The sequence below is a fragment of the Lissotriton helveticus genome, chromosome 1_1 (genome assembly GCF_964261635.1).
Source record: "Lissotriton helveticus chromosome 1_1, aLisHel1.1, whole genome shotgun sequence".
NCBI lineage: Eukaryota > Metazoa > Chordata > Amphibia > Caudata > Salamandridae > Lissotriton > Lissotriton helveticus.
In genome coordinates, this window is record NC_136057.1 from 642257742 (window position 1) to 642278150 (window position 20409).

The 20409-nt window shown below is 44.5% G+C and overlaps 2 long non-coding RNA genes across 2 annotated transcripts in view; both read left to right on the plus strand.

Annotated features, from left to right (window-relative positions):
- LOC144770413 (uncharacterized) overlaps positions 1-20409 on the plus strand; it is a 335354-nt gene that overhangs the window by 156763 nt on the left and 158182 nt on the right. The window lies entirely within an intron of this gene.
- LOC144770406 (uncharacterized) lies at positions 11010-12808 on the plus strand. Its single transcript, XR_013598883.1, has 4 exons — positions 11010-11104; positions 11219-11342; positions 11821-11935; positions 12660-12808. It is a non-coding gene; the product is annotated as an uncharacterized LOC144770406 (long non-coding RNA).

Here is a 20409-nt window from a genome sequence, read left to right on the forward strand (position 1 = left end):
ACCCTCAGGAATGTGGGTCTCCTCAGGACAGGACATTGGGGGACATCTACGATTAAAAAGGACGGAATAGGGGTAAGTGTAGTATGTGACATTATTTACATATATATTATATATATGGACAGGGGACTAAAATTACCTGAATAATAACTTGTTTTCACCCATGCGTGGTAAAAATTAAGAATGACTTACAGGTAGCCCAGCCGGGTACTGTTGTCATATATAGAGAAATTGAGAAAATAAAGATTGACTTAGAAACAGATTCGTTCAGTTCCACAATGACACTTATTGTAAAAGATACGAACTAGGCAAGTAAAGGACTCACCACTGTAGTGGTCAGAGAGTTAAGGGCGTAGTCCTCGTGGATGGTGGAGTATTCATTAAAGACAGGACAATGCCTGTAAAGAACACAATTTGAGGGGGTACGTTATTGGTAATTATATAAACATATGATTCGTGTCCAAAAAACTAATCTAGCAAAGTAAAGTGAAATTTACCTGTTAGAATTGGAGTAGCGCCTAATTGCACTCGATATATCCACGTCGTTGTAATGCTTAACCAAATTAATACAATTGGAAACTAGGCTCTAAATGTAAATGTATAGGCATTTATATAGCGCACTACTTACCCGTAGGGTCCCAAGGCGCTTCGACCGCTGCGAAACCCTTCCTGGCTTCCCTGAGAGATGGTCCCTTAATGGGTATCTCCAGGGTGAGACCAGGCATCCCCGGCGGTCTGGTGGGGCCGTTAGTGAAGATGAGGCAAGCTTATGCCCAGAGTTGCCGAGTGTGATCGCTGATCAGAGTGGGCACCGAGGCGAGAGAATTATCGAGTCCGCTGACCCTGGTCCAGAAACCTGCCGCGCCGGGAATCGAACCCTGGTCCCGGGCCGTCCTCTGCTCTCGGGTCTGCCGCCTCTAACCAGTGAGCCACACTACTTCACTAAATAGCTATAGATATGTATGGCAATAAGGCATTTAAATGTAAGTACCCTGAAGGGGTTGTCCTGTTTCAATAAGGTCTCATTTATCACCTTGCAGTATTCTTTTCGTGGCATAATTGCATATGTCATGGATAGCTAAATTGCAATTGTAAATAATATGAATATTGTGCCTTGAAATACTTGTAGTGGTCATTGTTGCATATTCAGGAATAGGGTTCCCCTTTTATCAATGTAGATCCGTCCTGTTCACATGTAGCTCCATTACTTATTGTCCTTGTTACGTGGAGCCGGCAATAGAGCGGATTCGAGCTCATTCACTCGACATTCTATTGGTGGCCCTTACGAGGATCGAGTTCTCGTAACTCTCCTCCTCGGGTCTGCCAATGTGTTTAACCGGAAGGGCAGGCCGACGCACATGAGCAGATCGGCAGAGTGTTTGTGGAAAAGTCACTAAGCGGCACGTTTATCGGTTCAGGTAAACCTCCTTCCTCAAAGCTATTATATGATTAAGCCTTTACGCACACATAGCCAAATTATTAACGACGATATTCCCGCATTATTTTCCTTTGCAGGCATCGTCCTGTAAACAATATCCAATTGTATTAATTTGGTTAAGCATTACAACGACGTGGATATATCGAGCGCAATTAGGCGCTACTCCAATTCTATCAGGTAAATTTCACTTTACTTTGCTAGATTAGTTTTTTGGACACGAATCATATGTTTATATAATTACCAATAACGTACCCCCTCAAATTGTGTTCTTTACAGGCATTGTCCTGTCTTTAATGAATACTCCACCATCCACGAGGACTACGCCCTTAACTCTCTGACCACTACAGTGGTGAGTCCTTTACTTGCCTAGTTCGTATCTTTTACAATAAGTGTCATTGTGGAATTGAACTAATCTGTTTCTAAGTCAATCTTTATTTTCTCAATTTCTCTATATATGACAACAGTACCCGGCTGGGCTACCTGTAAGTCATTCTTAATTTTTACCACGCATGGGTGAAAACAAGTTATTATTCAGGTAATTTTGGTCCCCTGTCCATATATATAATATATATGTAAATAATGTCACATACTACACTTACCCCTATTCCATCCTTTTTAGGTCTCGCCTGTCGATGCGCATGCGCATCGAGCTTGCGAGACTATGGGGGCTTATCCACTCTTTATCCAACTTGCAAGGAATCGTGGCGATTCCTTGCAGTGCACGAGAAATTGAAGCTCAATGCGCATGCGCAATGAGCTTCAAAGCGCGTGCACAAGCCCCCAGCCGCCTGCATTGCCTGCTCTCTCTGTCACAGCCTCCCCCAGCTCCGCCTCCTCACTTTTGATTGCACGGCCGTTAGGCCGTGCCTCCCCTACTCTACTCCCCCCTCCTTCTCCACTCCCCCTCACGAGTGTCGCATTTCTCCTCCCCCCTCCCCCCAGCCGCCTGCCTTGCCTACTCTCCCGCCCCCTCACTTCTTGATTGCACGGCCGCTAGGCCGTGCCTCCCCTACTCTCCTCCTCCTACTCTCCTCCCCCCTCCCCTTATCTGGCCTTCCCTCCGTCTGTTCCCTCTCCCCGCTCCGCCCCCTCCCCTGCCCGCAGTCTGTTCGAGACATCTTCGGAAGCACGAAATGCCCTATTGCAATGTAGCGTTTGCCTTTTGAAGAACATGTTATTTAGAAGAAACGGCTATATAGTTCCCAGAAGCTCAACAACGAGAAAGTAAAGTGGTTTCTGGGTAAACTGCTTTTCGCGGTGATTTGGGGACAATGAGGGGAGCCGAGCACTGTGTAAAGATGGCACCATAATTTGCTTAAATCCTGCTGATCGTGTTGAATCGATACCCAGTGTGGCTTCATGGTATTAAAATATTCGGTCACTCGCTTTTGGGGGGACCTAAGGCTTCTGAAGGTCCAAGGCCCCAGAGATGTTTGTTAGACATGCGGAAAGCCAAGATCTGTACTTCAGGGCGTATTTCCAAGCCTCCTGCCCTCCGATGCCTCACTTTTAATATGGAAAAAGTGGCGCCAGAGGCTTGTAAATCAGCCCTTTCTTTTGCACTCGGGGCTCTGGGCGCAAGAAACGATTTGTCATTAACACAAACACAGTTAGAACCCCAGCCCTCTTCTTACAGCCCCCTTAACTTGATACCCCCTTGCTGACTTATGTTTATATTTCTCACCGGGTCTAGGCTGCTGGAATAAAAGCAGCGCACCTATTATTCTGTTGGGCAGTGAGAAAGCTCCCTTCACCTCGGAGTTACCTCACAGGTTGTACCTGTAGCACGTGGTGGTAAAGACTGACTACGAGGGCCGACCGGAGCAGGGGTCAGAGCTCACCTTTTACTGAGAACTTGAACTACATGTATTTCATAATCAGTCTCCAGCACCAGATGCGCTCCGCTGCCCGGGGGTGTCTTCAGGTGTGGGTGCGCGGGCACTGTTGTGCTCAGGACAACACGTGCTGCAGACAGTGCAAAGCCAGCCATGGACCCTATGTGGGGAATCCACAAACATGCACCCGCCACGGAAGCCCCTTCTCTGCTGCACGACCTGGCATTCGGACCCGGTGCTCCCCGCGGGTGCACGTGCCGGCTGCGCGTGCCCGCGGGCACTAGCATTTACATTTCTGAGTGCGCAGCCTGGCGACTAACAGCAACTCGTCCCCCGAACCGGCGCACATAAGGCCAAGGACAGTGGGCAGTTAGGGACAGACATACTTCCAAAGCACAGGAGCAGTGACTGTCACAGACAGAATGGCGCCTCGAAGCCCGAGGTCAGGTGACTAGTAGCAGAACTCTGCAATGATGCGTTGTGAGGCGTGAACACAGGTTTAATCTGTGCATTTTTTTACTCAAAGCCCCACTTTTATATGGAAAAGCAAAACCCTATGTCCCTCATTGCAAGCAGAGTCTCAGCACCGGAGACGCTACTCACACATGAAATGGGGCCAACGGGATAGTCCGGTCATGCTCCGTCCAAGGAGCGCATTTCTACGAGATTTCTTTTATACTGAATCCGGTCTGCTTCAATGAGATGGACAAAGTAGCGCCTGGTCAAAAAAATCCGAGCTACGCTATAGCGTATCACAAATGAGTTCATAATGTAGTGCCACACAACATCTTGTCACTGTCAGCGTTTCACGGAAAGCCCTCCAAAGTCTCAAAAAAGCCCTGACACTGTAGCCCAGACAAAAATAACTTTTGCCGGTATACAATTATATAAGAGGTGTGGTCACTTTGCCATCTGGTAGAAGCGCGTGGCTTACAACAAGTGTTGACAGCACAGAGACTCTTATATGAAAGCGTGATTCCTATAGCATCTCACAGAGGTGTGCGAAAATTATAGCGCCTCACCCACATCTTTTATGACAGTTTAGAGTCTCATAAAAAGACGTCTCTACAATACCTCACATGAGCGCGAGGTCAATACAGCCCCTCACTAGAAAGTGTTGATAGCGCCTCACTAGAAAGTGTTGATAGCAGAGTCGCATAAACGCCGTGACCACTATAGCATCTAACATAAGTACGTGGGAACTATAGTTTAAAAAAAAATTGCATCGACTCTAGCGTCTAAACAACGTGTTCACTGTAATGTCTCACAAAATAACCTTTTACACAATTACATCTCACAAAAAAGAGTGATCGCGGCAGCGTAAGAACAAACACATGTAATACAAGGATGGACTGTATAGCGTCTTACAAAAAACCGTTAACATGTCAGTTTATCCAGCTTTTTGAAATTTTTTAGCTTTTAGAAATGTTTATGGCTTTTTTTTTTTTTGTAATTCTTTAGCATTGGCTACAGGAAACAAAAATGCTAAAGATTTACAAAAAAAACCCATAAACAATTCTAAAAGCACTAACTCTAATGCTGCGAGACCTATTGCATTTCCAATGCTTGTTAATCGTAGATGTCCCCCAATGTCCTGTCCTGAGGAGACCCACATTCCTGAGGGTCGAAACGCCGTCAACGCCATAAGGAATTGAACCAATATTTAGTGCCTAGGATTATGTATAGACACTAAAATAATTCATTATCAATATCATTGGTCATTTTCCTTTCTAATTGTCATTCTATGAGAAACCATTGTGCTCATAGTTATATATGTTGTTTGTATATTTATGTTTTGGTTTCACATGTACACTTGGGACACTGTGCACCTTTTTGTGTTTACATTAGTATGTGACAAGCTGAGCATTTTTTGCATATTTTTGCGACTGATGTTTTGTAGTATATAAACAGTATTGAGAACTCTCTCAAATTGTTGGTGTATTTCTTTTTTACATCCCTTTTAGTCCTTCTGTGTTTCTAGAAATGGCTATTAAGCTATAATTGATTGACACAGTATATAGTACCACACCACAGGAGCCGTTGTTTCTTGTTATAATTTAATGCCCTGGTTCCTATGTGAGTAGGGTTCTCCTTGTTCTTCCTTGAGACTCTTTAGGCTTTAAGCAGCTAGTAAAGGTCCCCACGCACATAAAAGGACACATCCTTGATCTTATCTGGACTTTAGATCCTAAGGTGACCCTTTTGGATATTTTACCCTGCATTTGGTCTGATCATTATTTGATCTATTGTAACATTCCTATAGATACAAAGCCGATAAAACCTCCCCCGAAAACGAAGAAAGTCCGTCAATGGAGGAAAGTCGACTTACAAACTTTAACGGACAGTCTTTCAGAACTTATCAAATTAAAGACTTCGAATGGCAATCTAGACCAAGACTATAGAGATATAGTGTGGAGTTTGAGGAAAGCGATTGATCAGATCGCACCGGAGAAGCTTCAACTAGCTAAAGGAGTAGGAAAGGGGGCACCATGGTTTACACCTGCTCTAAGAGAGTATAAAAAGAAACTCCGTCAAGCTGAAAGAAGCTGGAGGAAAACTAAAGATGAAGGGGACCGAATGCAGTATAAAAATTTGCTCAACGCATATAAAAAACGTATTCTGGCTACGAAGGCTAATTATTACGAAACTCGGATAAATCAAGCTGAAAATGTCCAGAAAGAAACATTCAAAATTCTAACTAAGTTGAGCAAAAAACCTGGAAATACGGAAACAAAAATTAGCTGCAACATGTTCCAAGACTACTTCCTGGAGAAGGTAGACATTATTCTCTCTGATATTAGGCAGAGCACAGTACCTGCGTTTAACATATCCCAGGTTGTGCAGACCCTCTCTGAAGCTAGTATCTCACAATTTCCATCAATAGACCCGATGAGTCTGGAACAACTTATGAGCAAAATCAAATCTGGCTCCCCGGCAGACCCTTGCCCCCCGAGTATCTTCCACCTGGCATTGCCCATTCTAGAAAATCGGATTATCTCCTTCCTGAATAATTCATTGGAAACAGGGATGGTACCAGCTAGTCTCAAGGAAGCTCGAGTGAAGCCTCTGATAAAAAAGCCAGGAGCAGATCTTACCATTCTGAAAAACTACAGGCCGATTTCCCAACTACCGTTCTTGTCCAAAGTCCTAGAACAACATGTGCTGAGGTCCTTGGCCTCGTTCCTGGAGTCTCACCATCTTTTCCAGGAGTGTCAGGAGGGATTTCGTGCACACCATAGCACCGAGTTGGTGATGCTCTCGGTGCTAGATGAGCTTAGGGGGATGGCTGACAGTAAAAAACCGAGTGCCCTGATACTTTTAGATCTTTCAGCGGCGTTCGATACTGTCAGCCATTCCCTGCTCTTAGATAGGCTGGCCAAGTTCGGGATTCGGGATAGAGCCTTTCAATGGCTTCAATCGTTCCTGTTAGGTAGGACACAACGGATTCAGTTGGGGGATAGTCTATCAGAGGTGGGTAATTTGACATGCGGAGTCCCGCAGGGCTCCGCATTATCCCCATTATTATTCAATCTTTATATACAACCTCTGATCAACTCCCTGGTAAACATGGGCTGTCGCGTATTTAATTACGCTGACGACACCCAGTTACTATTTAGCATAGACAATACAGTCTCTGCACAGGTGCATGCTCAGGATACTCCCAGATTTGTAGTCAGCTGGATGACGGCAAATCTTTTAAAAATTAATCCTTTAAAAAACTGAGGTGTTAGTAGTCTCGTCCATAAGCTCGCCATGGAGTGACCTATATTGGCCTCAAGAATTAGGACCTACCCCAACACCCTGTGACAAGGTGAAAAGCCTTGGAATCAAGATTGACAGTGAATTGTCAATGGCTAATCAGATCTCGTCGGTTGTGGGGACCTGTAACGATCTAATTAGACAACTGCGCAAACTAGCTCCCCTTCTCTCCACATCTATGCTTTGCACTGTAGTTTCGGCTACAATTATCTCGAGGCTAGACTACGGGAATGCTCTTTATTTAGGTCTACCGAAAAATCTGACAAATAGACTGCAGGTTGTTCAGAATGATGCTGCACGACTCATCTTCAGACTCCCAAGAAGGTCCCACGCCTCTCCCTTGTTGCAGAGCCTCCATTGGCTTCCTATTAGGCAAAGGGCAGAGTTTAAAAGCCTCTGTACAGCCCATAAGGCGATTTATGGCCGAGTACCTGCCTATATTAAGGAACGACTGGAGATTTACAAACCGGAACGAAGGTTGAGGTCATCTGACGCTCAGCTGCTAGTTTGCCCACGGTTTAAACTGGCAACGAAGGGTGGGAGATCCTTCTCAGTTTTAGTTCCTCAAATCTGGAACAAATTACCTGAGCCCCTTCGTAAAGAAGTTAACCTCCTACGTTTCAGGAAATTATTAAAAACATTGTTATTTAGAGAGGCTTTGGGTGTACATTAATCTATACACGCTACTGATCCATCGATCTGTTAAAGAGCTGTATTGTTCCTTTGGTCGTGAGCGCCCTGAGACCTGTCGGTGAGTTGGCGCTATAGAAATCAAAGTTAACAATAACAATAACAAACAGACTTACAGGTAGGTAGCCATCTTAACTCTTCCTGATGTGTGTGTGTGTGAGACCTGCATCCCTACACACAGCAACAATTTCATGCAATGCATTGACACCTGACATGTATGAGTAAATGATGTTCCTCTGCACCATGAAATTACACACAGTCTTGCAATCAATAATACTAGTGGAGACTTCATAATTGTGTAGTGTACAGACAGTCGATGATAAGCAGATGATACCATACTTGCACAGTGCCCAACACTGACCATTCCCCATCTAATCCACAGGTGATGAAGCACTCACTGCTGAGGACCACAACAACGAACAGCAGAGCCAGTCTCCACCCCCGGTACATGGACTCTCAGATGTTGACTCCCAGGACAGTTTGGACGAGGAGCTCCAGGCCGGCCCATCTGGTGTGCCACAGACCCACAGGTCCCAAGACCCCATCCTCCCCACCACCATGTCTGCTGCAACAACAACAGCACGGCAGACCCCTGCAGTCATGGCCTGTGCCTCCACCACCACCACCACTACCACCACCAATACAACCAGTACCACCTGCAGCTCCCTCCCTGTCCCAGGGGATGACCAGGCCACACCAACAACTGTGGAGTGCAGGGAGAGTGTGCGTGGACCCACTGTGGCGAGGCAACAGGTCCATGGCACAGGGCAGGTGGGAGGGCCGGGGTCACCACCAGACTTCGGGAGGAGTGGACACCATCCCTGGATCACTTCACCAGAGTTGTGGAGGCATACCAAGAGGTCCAGGGACAAAGTGGCCGGTCTGATGAACTATTAAGGGAGCTCATCCTGCTGATGAGGTCCATTTTCAACGGCCTTGGACAGATGGTGGACCTCATGGGCCAGGAAGTGGCATTGCAGAGGGACAGGCCTGTGTCCCAATCAACACCTCAGCCCCCTCTTGTTGTGCCGCAGGATGACAGTGCACCATCCTCCCCTGTGCCAACAGAGAGGGGCGAGTCCCCTGACGCCGCTGGCAAGTCAGCATACCCCCCACTGCCAAAGATCAAGGGGGCGTCCAAAGAAGAGCCTGGGAGTCTCCGGAGGCAAAGCACCTGCCACACGCCAGTCACGGAGCCAGCCCTGATGGCAACCCTCTTCCCCACTGCATTGACTGCTTGGACTGTCTTTCCCCACATTTCCTTGGCAATGGCACTTATCTGTTGGACTGGGTCACACATCCATGTGGTGTCTACTCATGCATCTCATCGACCATGACTGTCAACTCACTGCTCATTCCCCACCTTCATGTAACTATTCACGCACAAATCACATGTCCACTTTCAAAATAAAATACCTGATGCACCAGATTTTGTGCAGTATTGTTTTTAGTGCAATATTTACAGTGCTGACAATGTCCATGATGTGTCCAAATGATGTACTGTATGTAGGGTAGGATTATTCTGAAGCACCTAGGGAGACACAACAGAACAACAGTCACTGGTGTCATTGTGGCATCACAGACAGAACACTACACAAAACATACACAAGACACTACTGGCATACAAGACAATGGGCTGCAGGTGTGAACAAATAGAGTCCAGCATATGTCCCCATATAGAACGTCAATGTCACATTTACCACACGCAGGTGACTCAGTGTTGCATGCCAGCAGTGCCCATCCTACCTCTCAAATTACAGCCATTCCGTTTGGCGAAATGACAAGAATACGCCGCAATTGCAGCACTGAAAATGAGTTTCAAAATGAGATAACCAATCTTAAGGATCGTTTTTTGGTAAGAGGATATGATAAGCCCACACTAGACAGAGCACACAATCGAATTAATAAAATACCAAGATCAGAAACTTTAAAGCGCAAGAATAAGAGATCATCTGACAAGGATGATAAGGTATCATTCATCACCCAGTTTAATGCATACAGCAATCAGATATTCAAGACCCTTGACAAACACTGGAAAATCCTTAAATTGGATCCTGATCTTGTGACACATGTGACCACAAAACCTAAAATCACCTACAAAAAAGGTAAAAGTCTTAGAAACCTTATAAGTCCCTCTGTTGTGAGCACCAATGCCCTCCCTGTCCCCACCAATGCATGGATGCCTATCAAACCTAAAGGATTTTATAAATGTACTCAATGTTGCATCTGTCAATTCGCTGAAGACAAAAAGAAAACCTTTACATACAACACCAAGCAAATGTACCACATCAATCAATTTATTAACTGCAATACTAAGTTCACTGTCTATTGTATTGTCTGTCACTGCGGACAGATATATGTGGGGAGTTCAACTAGACCCCTGAAAGAGAGAATCCAGGAACACATACGTGCTATCCGTAATAACAATGCTAGCTATCCTCTAGCTTTTCACTACAACACGGCACATGTTGGGTCAGAAATAATTGCATGGCATTGATGTGGCTAGGGCCAATCCAAGAGGAGGGGATAGAGTAAGCAATCTAAGAAGGTTAGAATCCCAATGGTTAATCAAATTGAGGGCTGTAGAGAGGGGTTTGAATATAGACCAGGAACTTCATGTATTTCTTAAAGATCAATAAGGGGTATACCCGTTTTCCGGTTGTATTGATGTCATGTATTGCTGTATTATGTCTGTACATCCTTATAGTGCTTATGCCAATGACCTGTCTTCTGTTTATCATGTACATGAGAAATAGGTAACATAACTATGCCTGTTCTGTATTTTAGCAATAAGATCTGTTCTATGCTCTCAGATGGGCAATGATTAGAATTCTATGGCGTTTTCTGCTCATGGGTTTCTTTTATTTTATCTGTCATATGCTTGAGGCACTATTGTACATACATCTGTTTATGCACAACAGTTACTACTTTATTTTATTTTATGCTTCGATGTCCCTTGTGATATTGTGTCTAATTATGAAATCATTCTTTTCCAATTCCAGGAAAAACCCTAAGATGGTAGAAAGAGTTTCTCCCCAGGCTTGTGACAGGGATTATTTATTGTATCTAAAAACTTGCACTATTAGGGTTCCTTTGAAACATTGTGCGCCTCAATACATCTGTGTTTCCTTCTGACACCCATTATCTACCAGGCTAATGTGGAAAGGTTCGCTATGTCTCAATATGGCCACTACTCTCAACCCGGGATAATAAGGAATCCCTTTCTGAGTCCTTTGTTTATTTTGATGATAGCAGCCTGACTTCCGCGTCACTTGGTTTTGTGTGCACCTGGTGGAGCGCGATGTATATATAATGGCGTCCACACAGCAGGTCCGCTTGTTGTGGCGGGCCGTGACGTTTGGATACAACCTCGGCAGATACTCTGGTAAGCGTCGCTAGGAGGTTTAACTACACGCATTATAGAGTTGTGGGGGAGGCAGTCTTTACTGTTGCCTCACATTTTTAATAACACGTTATTTTTTACTTTCCCGTTTTTCAGAGTGCAACTTATCACGGTTGCACAAAAAGCCTATACTTAGACTGCACATATGTTCTGCTACTTATCGAACATGTCTTGTCACTAAGGACCCATTCTAAACAACTCGCCTTGCACCATACTAGATGTGAGTACTTCTGTTTCATCCAAACGTTGTTAGTGCCGTGTTTGATGCACAGATGCTTTCACTGCTCGTATATTCATATCTTGGCAGTGTTGTGTATTACTAATAGGCACATCCTGTTCCATCATTATATGCATGGGTCATGCTTTAACACAGACATGCCCAGTGCATTTAAAACAGCACCTTTTGTCCGTGAGGTATATTAGGTTACCCATGTTGAATCCATGTTGACTGGTACCATCCACTACACGGGTATTTGTGGATAGTGTATAGTTCTCACTGTCCATTGATTTGTTTCGATACTGCTTGTGTTTCTGTGTCTGCCGTCTCGAAAATTGCAGTTATTTTATGCATATATGCTTAATGTTTTTCTTGGTATGAATAGCTATTTACATACTGTGTGACATACTATGTTTATGTCTTTCTATGCATGAGACCCACTCGCTTAATGCATTTTTCTCCCCATCCTCTATATATCCAGAATTGGGGTCATTTCGGTCACATCTCTGAATACTAACACATGCTGTAGCACGTCCCCATTTTCGAAACGAATAGTACATTGGGATGTACTAGGAATTACGCCGCCTTTGTTTATGGTGAGATCATTAATATCAATTTACGCTTTGTTTTATTGGACCCTGACTACTAGCATACTAATTCTAGCCCCATTATACGTTCCGTTCCTCCTTCCTACTTGCTCACCCACGTTTCCTTACAGATCAGCCTATTTGTTGATGCTCATTTATTAGGACTTCATCTCTGGTGATTATATTTTGTTCGTTGTTGGCTCATCCTTACATGTTCATATCTGTTGCTTTGCAACATTTGTCTACATATGACTTTTGATGCGCACCTCACTCATAGAGCTCCTATGATAATATTGAGAAAAAAAAAAAAATGTTGTTTATAGGTGTTCCATATTTGGATGTTAGCAGTGTGCCTTTGGAACATCCAGAATTAACAACTCGAAATTCCTACACTATCTATGGTAGGGATCTCATTTCTTTATTCGTTCTTTTTTCTCTTAAAGACTCATTTCCTTAATCAGGGCCCTCAATATACTTTAGAAATATTGGTTTTCAATATACAGGCCTTGTTTAGCAGACTATAGTGTGTCATATCTCTATGTTTCATTAGCGCTTGTTGATATCACATGTATGTAGGTTGTTTCTCTTTTTGATTTGTTTGAGCTGTCTCTTATTGTTGTAATGCACTAGTATCGTATACATGTATTATATACAGTATCTTTTATGCTCTCTGTATATTATGTAAATATTTTTATATTTGTGTCATCTAAATGTTTGTATTTAATATTTCCAGCCTTGATAAAGTCTCAGTGTGAGACGAAACACGTGTTGGCGAATAAGATGCTGGGAGAATCTTTTATGAAATTTGAATAAAGAAATATTTGAAGAACACAGACTTGGACTCCGAATTAAATTGGCTTGATAACTGTTGATCCCTTACTATAAAAAATTGTTTTCCAAATTCATCTCTATGGTTGTTTTTTTTTGGCATGCAACACCTGTTTGAGCTAATTTTGGTGTTGAGGGCTATATACTAGAGCCTATTACTGATATTTACTTATTTGGAGTGCTGTAATTAGAATTTCACTGTATAGACTCATTTTGGCAGGCACTTTTTGTGTCAACCTGTGGCACCTTTGGATAGTAGGTGCGTTGGATTTCCTTAGCACCCAAGACATTTTTACTGTTTCTAATGCTTTCCTTTTCACTTTTCGTGTACCACTTGAATATATATATTTGTGGCCTATAGAATAGTGCGGACATTTCCTTCGGGAACACTACTATCCACTCAGCTTGTATACTACTGGCATACAAGACAATGGGCTGCAGGTGTGAACAAATAGAGTCCAGCATATGTCCCCATATAGAACGTCAATGTCACATTTACCACACGCAGGTGACTGAACGTGTGCCTGTCTGTTACATCCACGCATAGCCCTTCACAACAACAGCAACCACACCAGACAATGTACCTCGCCACCCACCTTCAAGTGAAGTAGCGGTCGATGAGCTGTTGGCGCAGGTCAACTCCTTCCTCTTCTCCACTGTCATCATCACTGGACTCCGGTCTGTGAGCAGGTGGTGGCCTTGGTTCCTCACCATCGTCCAGGAGCAGGGGATCCCCTTGTGGATGGCCAGGTTGTGCAGCATACAGCATGCCACAACGATCTTGCAGACCTTCGCAGGCGAGCATGCCAGTGCACCTCCTGTCCTGTCAAGGCAGCGGAATCTTGACTTCAGCATGCCAAAAGTCCGCTTAATTACATGTCGGGTCCTGCCATGGGCCTCATTGTACCGGATGTCAGCCGGGGTCCTGTGATTCCTTAGCGGGCTCAACAGCCATGGCCTACTGGGATATGCAGAGTCACCTGTGAATGACAAACACCCATTGTAATGTTGCACAGCCAGAGTGCAGCAGGTAACAAACAGCACGCCATATCAGTAGGCATACTCACCCACAATCCAAGCACGATCGGGATGCAGATTTCCCATCATCCGTGGCACCATGCTGTTCCTCATGATGTACGAATCATGTGCAGAGCCAGGAAATCTTGCACACACATGGGAAATAGTCATGTCCACAAGGCACATCACCTGCACATTGATAGAATGATAATGTTTACAGTTTCTATAAATGTGCTCTGTTGCCTGTGGTGGCACCAGACCTACATGGGTGCAATCGATTGCACCAACAACATGTGGGATGCGCCCAAGGGGATAGAAGTCACCCTTCACACTCGCCAATTCTGCTCCACTAGGGAAATGAATGTAGCGATTCCTATAGAGCATCATGGCTGCAAGAACATCCCTCAGCACCTGGCTGAACATGGGCTGCGACATCCCTCCAGCGCTAGCCACGGTCTCCTGGAAGGAACCAGTTGCAAAAAAGTGGAGGGCTGCCATCACCTTGTATGTGGGTGTGAATGCAGTTGGATAGTGACGGCGAGGCTGCAGGTGGGGCTCCAAAAGATCACTCAGGATCTTCAGTGTTGGTCTGTCCAGGCGGAATGTCCTAATTATTGCAACATTCTCCATGTCCTCCAGCACTGTCAGGTGACGTAGGAGATTTGGCCTCCTCCTAGTTGAGATGTAAATTTGAAAATGTCAGTGACAACCATCATGAGATGGCCACAGCACATATCGTCAACGATGTCATGGAAAAACAAAGACTGCCTGAGAGATGCATGGCACACCAGGTTACATGGGTGGCCTTTTGATACACACAGAGGGCACACCTCTACAATAACAATACACAAGTGCCACAAACACATCGGTGAATGTGAATGCACACATACTGAACCACACATTTCACATGTGCACGCCAGGTGCTGTAACATCCGCAAATGTGTCTGAAATTACCATGACTGTATCATACCCATCTGCTGTACCTGTCACACCTCAATGCATCATGTAAAGTCTGCACACATCCATCAACACAATGATCACAGTAGCAGGAAAACTTTCAGTTGTGTGCATGAGCTGATGTGAAAGCACCAGTCTTGTACGATAACATACAGTGACACAAGCCTTGTCAAGGTCTGCACTGACCCACAACACATTGATTTCTTCAACATCATTGGCACCAAGAGTGTCAAGCATCATCAACCATCAAATGCATAACTAACATGGCAGGGACCACATACCAAAGTGTGTCACACACAGAATGTGCGTCCACCTGTGGATGACATGGAAGAATGGCATTGTGTGTACAATGATGTGCCCTTCACCATGTTGCTGCTGGGTACTGATACAGTGTTCACGATGGACATAGCCATTAAATGTTATGAAAATGGCGGTACCTACCGCCTGGCCCCGGCATATGGACACATGTAGATGGCGGTGGGCATGCTCTGCTGCATGAATCGCGGTACCTACTGCCTGGCCCCGGCGGTGTGACACCAGAACCACCCCTTTCACAAGTACGGTAGCCATTGGCATATGGACATGTGTAGATGGTGATGGGCATGCTCCGCCGCATGAATCGCGGTACCTACCGTCTTGCCCCGGCGGTGTGACACCAGCACCATCCCCATTCACAAGTGCGGTAGCCATTGGCATATGGACATGTGTGGATGGCGGTGGGCATGATCCGCCACCGCGGAGGCGGTCATTGTATACTTTTGAATGATGCACCATCACAGTAGCGCACCCCGGGCACCCGAGGTGCGTCTCCGCCATGGAGCATTGCCTACTGCCAATGGTAGCGATGATCGCAGTGGCATGTTGCAGATTTGAAAATCGCGGAAGGTGTGCTCCGCGGAGCGGTCATTGGATACTTTTGAAAGAGGCAGACCTGGACAACCATATGTTGCTGCTTTGCAGCTTCCAAACGACCCCAGGGGGCTATAAATCTGTGGGAGTGAACCTCACATTTCCACTGCTCACAGAGCCTGCTGCCTGGGACCCTCTCCTGCTGCTGCTTGAAGAGCCTGCTGCCTGGGACCCTTGTGTTACATCCTACTTTTCCTCTTTCTCTGTCCTACTTTAGTGTTTGTTATAACTTGCTCAGCATGCATCTATGATGTCACATAGGGTTCTGATTGTGTATGCTTGAATTGAGAGTCAGTTACATCTGAGGCTGAGCAGGAGTCCATCTGCTCCTGGTGGGGTTTTAAATTGGATTACAATTGGACCTACATACGTTTGTGTTATCAACTTGATTTGAACTAATCTTCAATAAATCAGATCTATTCATATTCTGGATTTAAAGACTTTATTTGCTACATTTGGCGACGAGGTACAAACCTATGCGTGAAGAAAATGGCAGATACAATGGATTACTGCAACTAAGGAATCTAAGAATACTGCAACTGCAACTGAAGAAGCTTGAAACTAAAAGGTACATTTAGTAAAGTGCCCTGGTTAACCCCACCAGTGTCTCTAGTGATCTGGACAGCTTCTTTCCCCAGGCTGTGTGAGTTCTAACTGCATGATTTGAACAGTACTGGCCTGAGATCTTGACACTGAACTGTGATACTTGTCTTATTTAAAGGAAAAGTCTGCCATCAGTTGTGAAGATGTAGATGTGCAACTATTATTTATTTTTCGATATTACAAGAGTGTAAGCAGCGTGGCAAGAGAAGAAGCAGAAGATTTCAACACTCTTACACACGTAGTGTTTAAAGGAAAGGCACCACGAGCGTGTATTTATTTGTTATTCGATATTATAAGAGATTAAGCAGTGTAAGAAATGACATGCAGTTTTCTTTTAGCCCTTGCGGAAGAAACAAAGATGCTGGCAGTTGTGGACAGAGCACAATGTACGGTTTTCTGCTGTGACATTGAAGGAGTGTTGTCGTAACCCTTGTCAGGGTGAGCTACTTTGTATTGATTTATTGAATTTGATGGAGGATGACAGCGCATTCTTGTGAAAGTTAACGGGGGTGTAGATTCTTTCAAAATGTATCAGTTACCGGGAGGCTGAGCAGGAAGTTATCTGCTCCCGGTGGGGTTTCTTACCATAGTACATTCCTACTTGAATGCTGTACTTGACTATCTAATCCCAAGAATAAATATACTACATCAACATTACAACAAAGACCCATCATCTTTATTTTGCTGAATTAAAAACCTCTCCTGCTGCTGCCTGGGACCCTCTCCTGCTGCTGCCTGGGACCCTCTCCTGCAGCTGCCTGGGACCCTATCCTGCTGCTGCCTGAGACCCGCTCCTGCTGCTGCCTGAAGAGCCTGCTGCCTGGGACCCTCTCCTGCTGCTGCCTGTGACCCTCTCCTGCTGCTGCCTGAAGAGCCTGCTGCCTGGGATCCTCTCCTGCTGCTGCCTGTGACCCTCTCCTGCTGCTGCCTGGGACCGTCTCCTGCTGCTGCCTGAAGCGCCTGCTGCCTGGGACCCTTGTGTTACATCCTACTTTTCCTCTTTCTCAGTCCTACTTTAGTGTTTGTTATAACTTGCTCAGCATGCATCTATGATGTCACATAGGGTTCTGATTGTGTATGCTTGAATTGAGAGTCAGTTACATCTGAGGCTGAGCAGGAGTCCATCTGCTCCTGGTGGGTTTTTTAATTGGATTACAATTGGACCTACATACTTTTGTGTTATCAACTTGATTTGAACTAATCTTCAATAAATCAGATCTATTCATATTCTGGATTTAAAGACTTTATTTGCTACATTTGGCGACGAGGTACAAACCTATGCGTGAAGAAAATGGCAGATACAATGGATTACTGCAACTAAGGAATTTAAGAATACTGCAACTGCAACTGAAGAAGCTTGAAACTAAAAGGTAAATTTAGTAAAGCGCCCTGGTTAACCCAACCAGTGTCTCTAGTGATCTGGACAGCTTCTTTCCCCAGGGTGTGTGAGTTCTAGCTGCATGATTTGAACAGTACTGGCCTGAGATCTTGTCACTGAACTGTGATATTTGTCATATTTAAAGGAAAAGTCTGCCATCAGTTGTGAAGATGTAGATGTGCAACTATTATTTCGTTTTTGATATTACAAGAGTGCAAGCAGCGTGGCAAGAGAAGAAGCAGAAGATTTCAACACTCTTACACACGTAGTGTTTAAAGGAAATGCACCACGAGCGTGTTTTTATTTGTTATTCGATATTATAAGAGAGTAAGCAGTGTAAGAAACGACGTGCAGTTTTATTTTAGCCCTTGCGGAAGAAACAAAGATGCTGGCAGTTGTGGACAGAGCACAATGTACGGTTTTCTGCTGTGACATTGAAGGAGTGTTGTCCTAACCCTTGTCAGGGTGAGCTACTTTGTATTGATTTATTGAATTTGATGGAGGATGACAGCGCATTCCTGTGAAAGTTAACGGGGGTGTAGATTCTTTCAAAATGTATCAGTTACCTGGAGGCTGAGCAGGAAGTTATCTGCTCCCGGTGGGCTTTCTTACCATAGTACATTCCTACTTGAATGCTGTACTTGACTATCTAATCCTAAGAATAAATATACTACATGAACATTACAACAAGGACCCATCATCTTTATTTTACTGAATTTAAAACCTCTCCTGCTGCTGCCTGGGACCCTCTCCTGTAGCTGCCTGGGACCCTCTCCTGCTGCTGCCTGAGACCCACTCCTGCTGCTGCCTGAAGAGCCTGCTGCCTGGGACCCTCTCCTGCTGCTGCCTGTGACCCTCTCCTGCTGCTGCCTGAAGAGCCTGCTGCCTGGGACCCTCTCCTGCTGCTGCCTGTGACCCTCTCCTGCTGCTGCCTGTGACCCTCTCCTGCTGCTGCCTGGGACCCTCTCCTGCTGCTGCCTGAAGAGCCTGCTGCCTGGGAGCCTTGTGTTACATCCTACTTTTCTTCTTTCTCAGTCCTACTTTAGTGTTTGTTATAACTTGCTCAGCATACAACTATGATGTCACATAGGGTTCTGATTGTGTATGCTTGAATTGAGAGTCAGTTACATCTGAGGCTGAGCAGGAGTCCATCTGCTCCTGGTAGGTTTTTAAATTGGATTACAATTGGACCTACATACTTTTGTGTTATCAACTTGATTTGAACTAATCTTCAATAAATCAGATCTATTCATATTCTGGATTTAAAGACTTTATTTGCTACATTTGGCGACGAGGTACAAACCTATGCGTGAAGAAAATGGCAGATACAATGGATTACTGCAACTAAGGAATTTAAGAATACTGCAACTGCAACTGAAGAAGCTTGAAACTAAAAGGTAAATTTAGTAAAGCGCCCTGGCTAACCCAACCAGTGTCTCTAGTGATCTGGACAGCTTCTTTCCCCAGGGTGTGTGAGTTCTAACTGCATGATTTGAAGAGTACTGGCCTGAGATCTTGTCACTGAACTGTGATATTTGTCATATTTAAAGGAAAAGTCTGCCATCAGTTGTGAAGATGTAGATGTGCAACTATTATTTATTTTTCGATATTACAAGAGTGTAAGCAGCGTGGCAAGAGAAGAAGCAGAAGATTTCAACACTCTTACACACGTAGTGTTTAAAGGAAATGCACCACGAGCGTGTTTTTATTTGTTATTCGATATTATAAGAGAGTAAGCAGTGTAAGAAACGATGTGCAGTTTTATTTTAACCCTTGCGGAAGAAACAAAGATGCTGGCAGTTGTGGACAGAGCACAATGTACGGTTTTCTGCTGTGACATTGAAGGAGTGTTGTCGTGACCCTTGTCAGGGTGAGCTACTTTGTATTGATTTATTGAATTTGATGGAGGATGACAGCGCATTCTTGTGAAAGTTAACGGGGGTGTAGATTCTTTCAAAATGTATCAGTTACCTGGAGGCTGAGCAGGAAGTTATCTGCTCCCGGTGGGGTTTCTTACCATAGTACATTCCTACTTGAATGCTGTATTTGACTATCTAATCCCAAGAATAAATATACTACATGAACATTACAACAAGGACCCATCATCTTTATTTTACTGAATTTAAAACCTCTCCTGCTGCTGCCTGGGACCCTCTCCTGCTGCTGCCTGGGACCCTTGTGTTACATCCTACTTTTCCTCTTTCTCTGTCCTACTTTAGTGTTTGTTATAACTTGCTCAGCATGCATCTATGATGTCACATAGGGTTCCGATTGTGTATGCTTGAATTGAGAGTCAGTTACATCTGAGGCTGAGCAGGAGTTCATCTGCTCCTGGTGGGGTTTTAAATTGGATTACAATTGGACCTACATACTTTTGTGTTATCAACTTGATTTGAACTAATCTTCAATAAATCAGATCTATTCATATTCTGGATTTAAAGACTTTATTTGCTACATTTGGCAACAAAGTACAAACCTATGCGTGAAGAAAATGGCAGATACAATGGATTACTGCAACTAAGGAATTTAAGAATACTGCAACTGCAACTGAAGAAGCTTGAAACTAAAAGGTAAATTTAGTAAAGTGCCCTGGTTAACCCCACCAGTGTCTCTAGTGATCTGGACAGCTTCTTTCCCCAGGGTGTGTGAGTTCTAACTGCATGATTTGAACAGTACTGGCCTGAGATCTTGACACTGAACTGTGATATTTGTCATATTTAGAGGAAAAGTCTGCCATCAGTTGTGAAGATGTAGATGTGCAACAATTATTTATTTTTCGATATTACAAGAG